The sequence below is a fragment of the Marmota marmota genome, unplaced genomic scaffold (genome assembly GCF_001458135.2).
Source record: "Marmota marmota marmota unplaced genomic scaffold, marMar, whole genome shotgun sequence".
Taxonomy (NCBI): Eukaryota; Metazoa; Chordata; class Mammalia; order Rodentia; family Sciuridae; genus Marmota; species Marmota marmota.
Window position 1 is genome coordinate 3162316 of NW_026000272.1, and position 6564 is coordinate 3168879.

Consider the following 6564-nt stretch of genomic DNA (forward strand, 5'->3'; position numbering starts at 1 on the left):
GGGGGAGAGAGAGAGAGAGAAAGAGAACTTTTTAAAAAATATTTATTTTTTAGTTTTCAGCGGACACAACATCTTTGTTTGTATGTGGTGCTGAGGATCGAACCCGGGCCGCACGCATGCCAGGCGAGCACGCTACCACTTGAGCCACATCCCCAGCCCCAATGGTATGTATTTCTTGAAAAGCCATTAAGTATATGAAAGTTGTCACTTTAAAGAAGCAATGTGCACTATTTAGCATTACATGGTAGAGTTGGTAGGTATGCCCAGGACAAATAGCATGGATGGACACAAGCTTGGAGGCCCAAAAAAGAGTGCTGCATTTTTGCTGCAAATGCAGAAAGTAATGTTTACCTTAAGGGTTGAGATGTGTTTTGTCTGCTCATTGAACATGTCCAGGTGAGCAAAGTACCCAAGGTGCACCACCCAGGATATATTTACAGAGTGTTCATGGTCCAATTAACCCATATTTGAGCTTCCCTGCCAAATTGAGATGATCCTCAGTGAAGAGGAACACTTGTCCCTATACCAGAAGAGGAGGTTGTACAAAAGGAAAAGATGCTTAGAGAATCTAAAAAAAAAACAAAACAAGAATTGATGGCATGGAAATAAATTCAGCATAAAAATGAATTCAAATAAAAATAATAATTGTTAGAATTCTGCTTCATATGTTCAAAAGTGGTTAAAATGACCTATAATCCTCATTCCCATTTTAGAAGTGAGACAACAAAGGATTTGAGATGTAAAATGAATAGTCCAATATCATAGAGGCTTGTATGTGATGAAACAGCTCCACAGGCCATATCTCACCATTTCTATAGCCCATAATTTTCCTGCTTCTATTTCACAGCTAAAGAAACCAGTAGTAGACAAGTATTAAAATACTGTAGGTCATGTTTTCCTTGCATGTTTAGGTTATAAAATTAAAGGCTAAGCTTTGGGTTCCATTTATCTCCTTATGTGGATTCTTTTTCCAAGAAGAAAAGAAAAAAACATAAAACAACTTGGTCCCTCTCAGAACTTGACACCTCTTTGTGTTCTAGAGAATTGCATTCTACTCTCCTCTACTCTCCTCCAAGCCCTCTACTGAGTGAGTTAGAATTAGATGGAAGGTGAAGCAGTAGAGAAAGGTACAAACGGAAATTCTCTAAATGACTCCCCAATTCCATTCCTCTTCCTTCTTCCATCAGGGGCATAGTACAGTCACCATTACCACATTTCCATCATTCTCCTTTCTCATAACTTCCTATAGATCTTCCTCTAATGCTCCTTTAAATTGGACCCATTTAAAGATGAAAAAAAGACACTCAATGAGGTAAATGACTTGACCATGGTCATGCAACTAATAAGAATCAGAGAATTAAGAATGGGATCTACAGGATACTTTAGTAAATGAGCCCATTCATTAATTCTCTTAACTGAGGTGAATTAATGTCTCTTGACCTCAGTCTCCTCGGTGAAGTAGGGACACAAGACAGAAACCATTGCTTCTGAGTTTAAGGCTAAGAGTTTCTGGGTGAACAGGAGACCTCTTTAAAACACCAGACATACAGGAATGTCCTTGTCAGCATCTTCCATAGTTCAGGTGTATATATAATACTTCTGGCACATGAACATTTTCTCCCCATGGCAAAATAGGCAAAGGAAGGAAATTATTTAAACTGTTTATTTGACAAATCCAACAGTTGATTGCTTGATATTTTTCACTTTTCAGGTGACTTTATTGGCACTTATGGAGACAGCCTGAGGCCAGACCTATAGGCCAATAATTATCCAGGCAAATAAGCCAGTGTTTTCCTTAATTACACAGGAAATTAAAGGGAAAAATGGATTGTTTATTTTTTCAAGTTGAATTATACTGCCTAAACTGCCCAAATTTACAAGACATTGCCAGTCCTGTGGGCTTGGCAACCCAGAATTGTCTGTGTGAGTTGCAGTACCTCTATCAGCTCCTACACTGAACTAAACTGGGACTTACTGCCACATCCATTCTATCAGCCATTTGTACTGTGAAATATTTAATTACTTAAATACCTTTTAGGGGGGCAAAGACATTACTTTCCTGTGCTGAAAAATGCAATTGTTCAACTCAACATTGGTCACCTACATTTATTTTAAACTTTCATGGAATCATGATTCAATGACAGCCTAATAATTTGACCTAAAAAGTGATTATGGCATCTCAACTCAGTTTCCCATGACCTTCATTGTGTACAATTACACTGCTATTTAGTAGACATTTAAATGGATAATGGGGTTAATCAAATGAGGGCAAAAGCATGTTATGTGCTAATTTGGCAAAAGAAGGACTAGTTTTATATTAAACATACACATACTATATCTGTGAAAAACAAACAACCACAAAATATAATTTTATGGAAGATAAAAATATTTACCTTGGTAGAAACATTTTCTCATTTCAGGAAGAATGAGCTATTAAGTACCCAGGGTGTGCCAGGGACCCCAAACATCAAAGGACCTCAGTGTGTTAATCAGAAATGACTGGAGGGGCTTCTTACTTTCTTTATAGGTCTTGGACAGTAAGCAACTCAATGACCACCGTTGTGGTCAAGAGAAGAGGCTCTTCCTCAAGTTTCTCTCATTGAGTAAACCCTGCTGTTCTTTTTAGATCCAGTAGAAGTATGCAAGTCCTCCTAGTGTCACCACCATCACACACACACATACACACACAAATAGACTCTGTGGAAGGCATAATAATGGCCCCTAGAGATATCAGTGTCCTAAAGCCAAAACCTGTGAATGTTACCAGACATGGCCAAGTGAACCTTCAAAGTGAGATTAATAGTAAGGACCTTGAGATATGTAGATTATCCTGGATTATCCTCTCTTCTACTTACATGTGTCCTAGTTCATGTTCTGTAGGTATAACTGAATACCACAGACTGTGTAATTTATGAAGAATAGAAGTTAATTTAGCTCATGGTTCTGGAGGCTGGGCAGTTCAAGAACAGGGCACTGGCATCTTCTCAGCATTTGATAAGGACCTTCTTGCTGCACTACAACATCACAGAGGCCATCACATGAACACAGAACGAACATGCCAGAGAGAGCTCACTATTTTTATCTACCAAAAATCATAACCGTGTTTTTTATTTTAAAATTTTCTTTTTTATTATAAATATCAACTCATATTAATTGGACAAATTAATAGGATTCACTGTGATATTTCCATATATGGGGCATATATTTTGCATTGAACTTGTCCATCCACGCTTCTACACCCTTCTTCACCCTCCCTTTTCCCCCTCATCTTCCCCTCTTCTGAGTTCCTAATAACCCCTCTTCTATTTTTCAGATCATCTTTTTTTAGTTTCCACATATGAAAGAAAACATGTGATACTTGTCTTTCTATGTCTGGCTTAGTTTTGCCGAACATGCTGTCCTCTAGTACCATACCTTTTCCTGCAAAAGATAGGACTGCATTCTTCTTTGTGGATTAATAATACTCCGCTATGTATATATACCATATTTTCTTTACTCATTCACCTGTGGACCTAGACTGATTCCGTATCTTGGCTATTATGGATAGTGTTGCAATGACTACAGGTATTTAGGTATCCCTCGTGTATCCTGACATCATTTCTTTCTGATATACATCCAACAATGGAATAACTGGATCATTTGGTACTTCTACTTTTAGTTCTTTGAGAAACCTCTATACTCTTTTCCATAGTAGCTGTATTAATTTGCATTTTTACCAATAGTATATAAGGATTACTTTTACTCCACAGTCTCACCATCATTTTTTAAATGATATAACCATTCCAATCAGCGTTAGTTGGAACCTCAAGGTAGTTTTGATTTGATTTTCCCTAATGGCTAATGGTACTGACCACTTTCATCTATTTTTTTTTTGACCATTTTTTTTCTTTTGAGAAGCACCTATTCAGATCACTAGCTGATTTTTAAAGTTGGATTATTTGTTTCTTTATTGCTACTTTTTTGAGTTCTTTATAGATTCTGTATATGAATCCTCTGTCAGATTAATACCTGGCAAATATTTTCTCCTATTCTGTAGGTTTGTCATTTAACTCTGTTGATTGTTTCCTTTGTTGTACAGAAGATTTTTAATTTGATATGATACTTTTTGTCAATTGGGTTTTTTTATACTTTTGGAGTCCTATTCAAGAATTCATTGTGTGTGCCATATCTTGAAGGTTTTCTCTTATGTTTTCCCCTAGTAGTTGCAGGTTTTACATTAAGGTCTTTGACTCATTTTGAGTAGATTTTTGTGAGAGATAGGGGTCTAATTTAGAAAGCTCAATTTTAATAACAAAGGCACTCTCTAGACAACCCAGAATCCATGAATGGCAGAGCACTTGTGACTCAATCACCAAAGCCCCCTTTCCATGTACCAATAACATATGAATTTGGGGATTAAGTTTTCAAAGAATGAAATTTGGGTGACATATTCAAACCACAATAACATGAGTCCTTAAAAACAGAGGAACTTTTCAGACTATAGTCACAAAGAGTTGTCACAAAGGAAGAATGATCAGAGAAGTGAGATATTGTGGATACTGAAGATGAAAGATGGGGCTATGAGCCAAGGAATGCAGAATAATTCTAGAATCTGAAAAGAGAAAGAAAGCAGATTCTCCCCTAGAGCATCCAGAAAGGTGTTCAATCCTGCTAACACCTTGATTTTAAACTTGTGATATGCATGTCTTAATTATGATCTCTATAAGAAAATAATTTTCTGGGCTTGAGTTGTGGCTCAGTGGTAGAGCACTTGCCTGGCAGGTGCGGGACCCTGGGTCTGATCCTCAGTGCCACATAAAAATAAATAAATAAAATAAAACTATTGTGTCCAACTACAACTAATATATATACACACATATAAATTTTATTGTATATTATAAATATATTTATTATATATTATAAATTTTATTATATGTGTATATATAATTTTATGTTCTTTAAAGTCACTAAGTTTATGGTAATTAATTACAGCAATAATACAAAATCAATAGAAGTTCAAATATTGACCAACAAGTCCCTGGTCAGGAAGGTTATTTTCTCCATAGAGGACAATGGTAGAATGAAGAAATATAATTTGTACCTCCCTAACAAGTAGGAATAAATTTAAAAATGAATTAAGTGGAGTTCAGTGCAGCAAACAAGATTTTGTGGTTGGGGTAATGCCAAAGAAATGCTCTAGATAAACTGGCGCACACCCAGGTGGTTGTTTTGGCATTGGACCATCAGAACTAACACAACTTTCCAAGCTTCACTGGTCCCTTGCCCATGCAGTTTTTGAAGCAGATACTCTCACATGAACAAGGAATGAAAATTCATAGAACAGAAAAGGAAGAGCATGAGTAAGAATATGCTGCCAGATGTTTTCAGCCACACTCAAAATATTTGAACTTGAAATCCCCTTTACACATCAATCTTGGGGTTTTAATGGCTTAATCTTAAAGAATTGCCTCATCATATGCATCATTTATTCCCTTTAACTTGTGTTTTAGTACCTAAATGTCAATTGCTGCCCCAAATGGCTGTTATATACACATACACACATACATAGGCACATGCATATAGACCTGAGCTTTCCTACAACTCAAAAATGGATATATGTGATCTTTGCCTTCATTCTTAGAAGAACACAATAGAAATATAAGAAGTCACCCAAAATATGGGTTTAATTGAGTCTGCCATTTTCTCAAATTTTGACCAAATGAGCCTTCCTTTTTGTAAAAAAAAAAATTGTCATCTTAGAAGCTCTTTTGTAAGATGTTTATATGTGTGGTTGGACTATTCATTTGCCGTTCACAGAGCTATCCTAATCTAATATGTAACAAGAGTCTAAAAGCTAATCAATAATGGAACACAGATATGCCTATGGAAGTACCCGTGCCTCCTCAGAGAGGAAGCTGCACAAGAGAGTGAGCCTCCAAGGGCAGTTCCAACTTGATATTTATTTTATGATGATTCAAGTCTATGTGTAATTCTTTGTATTGTCACTTCCAATTATTTTTGGAACAAAAACACCAGGGAAATGAGTTACTCATTTCAAAAAGTGCATTCATATTTGATAAATAGCTTACAGATTAGAGAGAAGATGTTTACTGAAACCAGGATTCAAAGCTCTTTCCTGGGGATCAGACTAAACCACCAGATTAAGGATGACAAATCTGCATTGCCCAGATCATCTGAAGCTAATAGTGCAGGGATGGGCTGAGTTGCTTTGGATAGCACTTCCCTGGGAAATAGCATTAAGATAAGGCTTCCAGTGTGTTTCTAGCCAGATGCAAGATCCTGGGAGGCCTGCAGCCATCTCCTAGCTTCGTATTCAATAGCTCAGGGAGCACAAAGAGTGGGTGGGGACCTCTTCATGCTTGAGGGAGAAGAGACAACTTTCACTTCTACTGTCCTCTATGCACAATGCCTATCTACAACAAGCATCCTGTTCCCCTATTCCTGAGGTTTCATTTTCTCTCCTACTTCCATTCCAGAACAACAGTGAAGGTTGGGGCACCCACAGAATTATTTCTATGTGTCCTAGGCTCTGGGTCCTGCCAAAAAGAAGTGAAAAGCCTATAT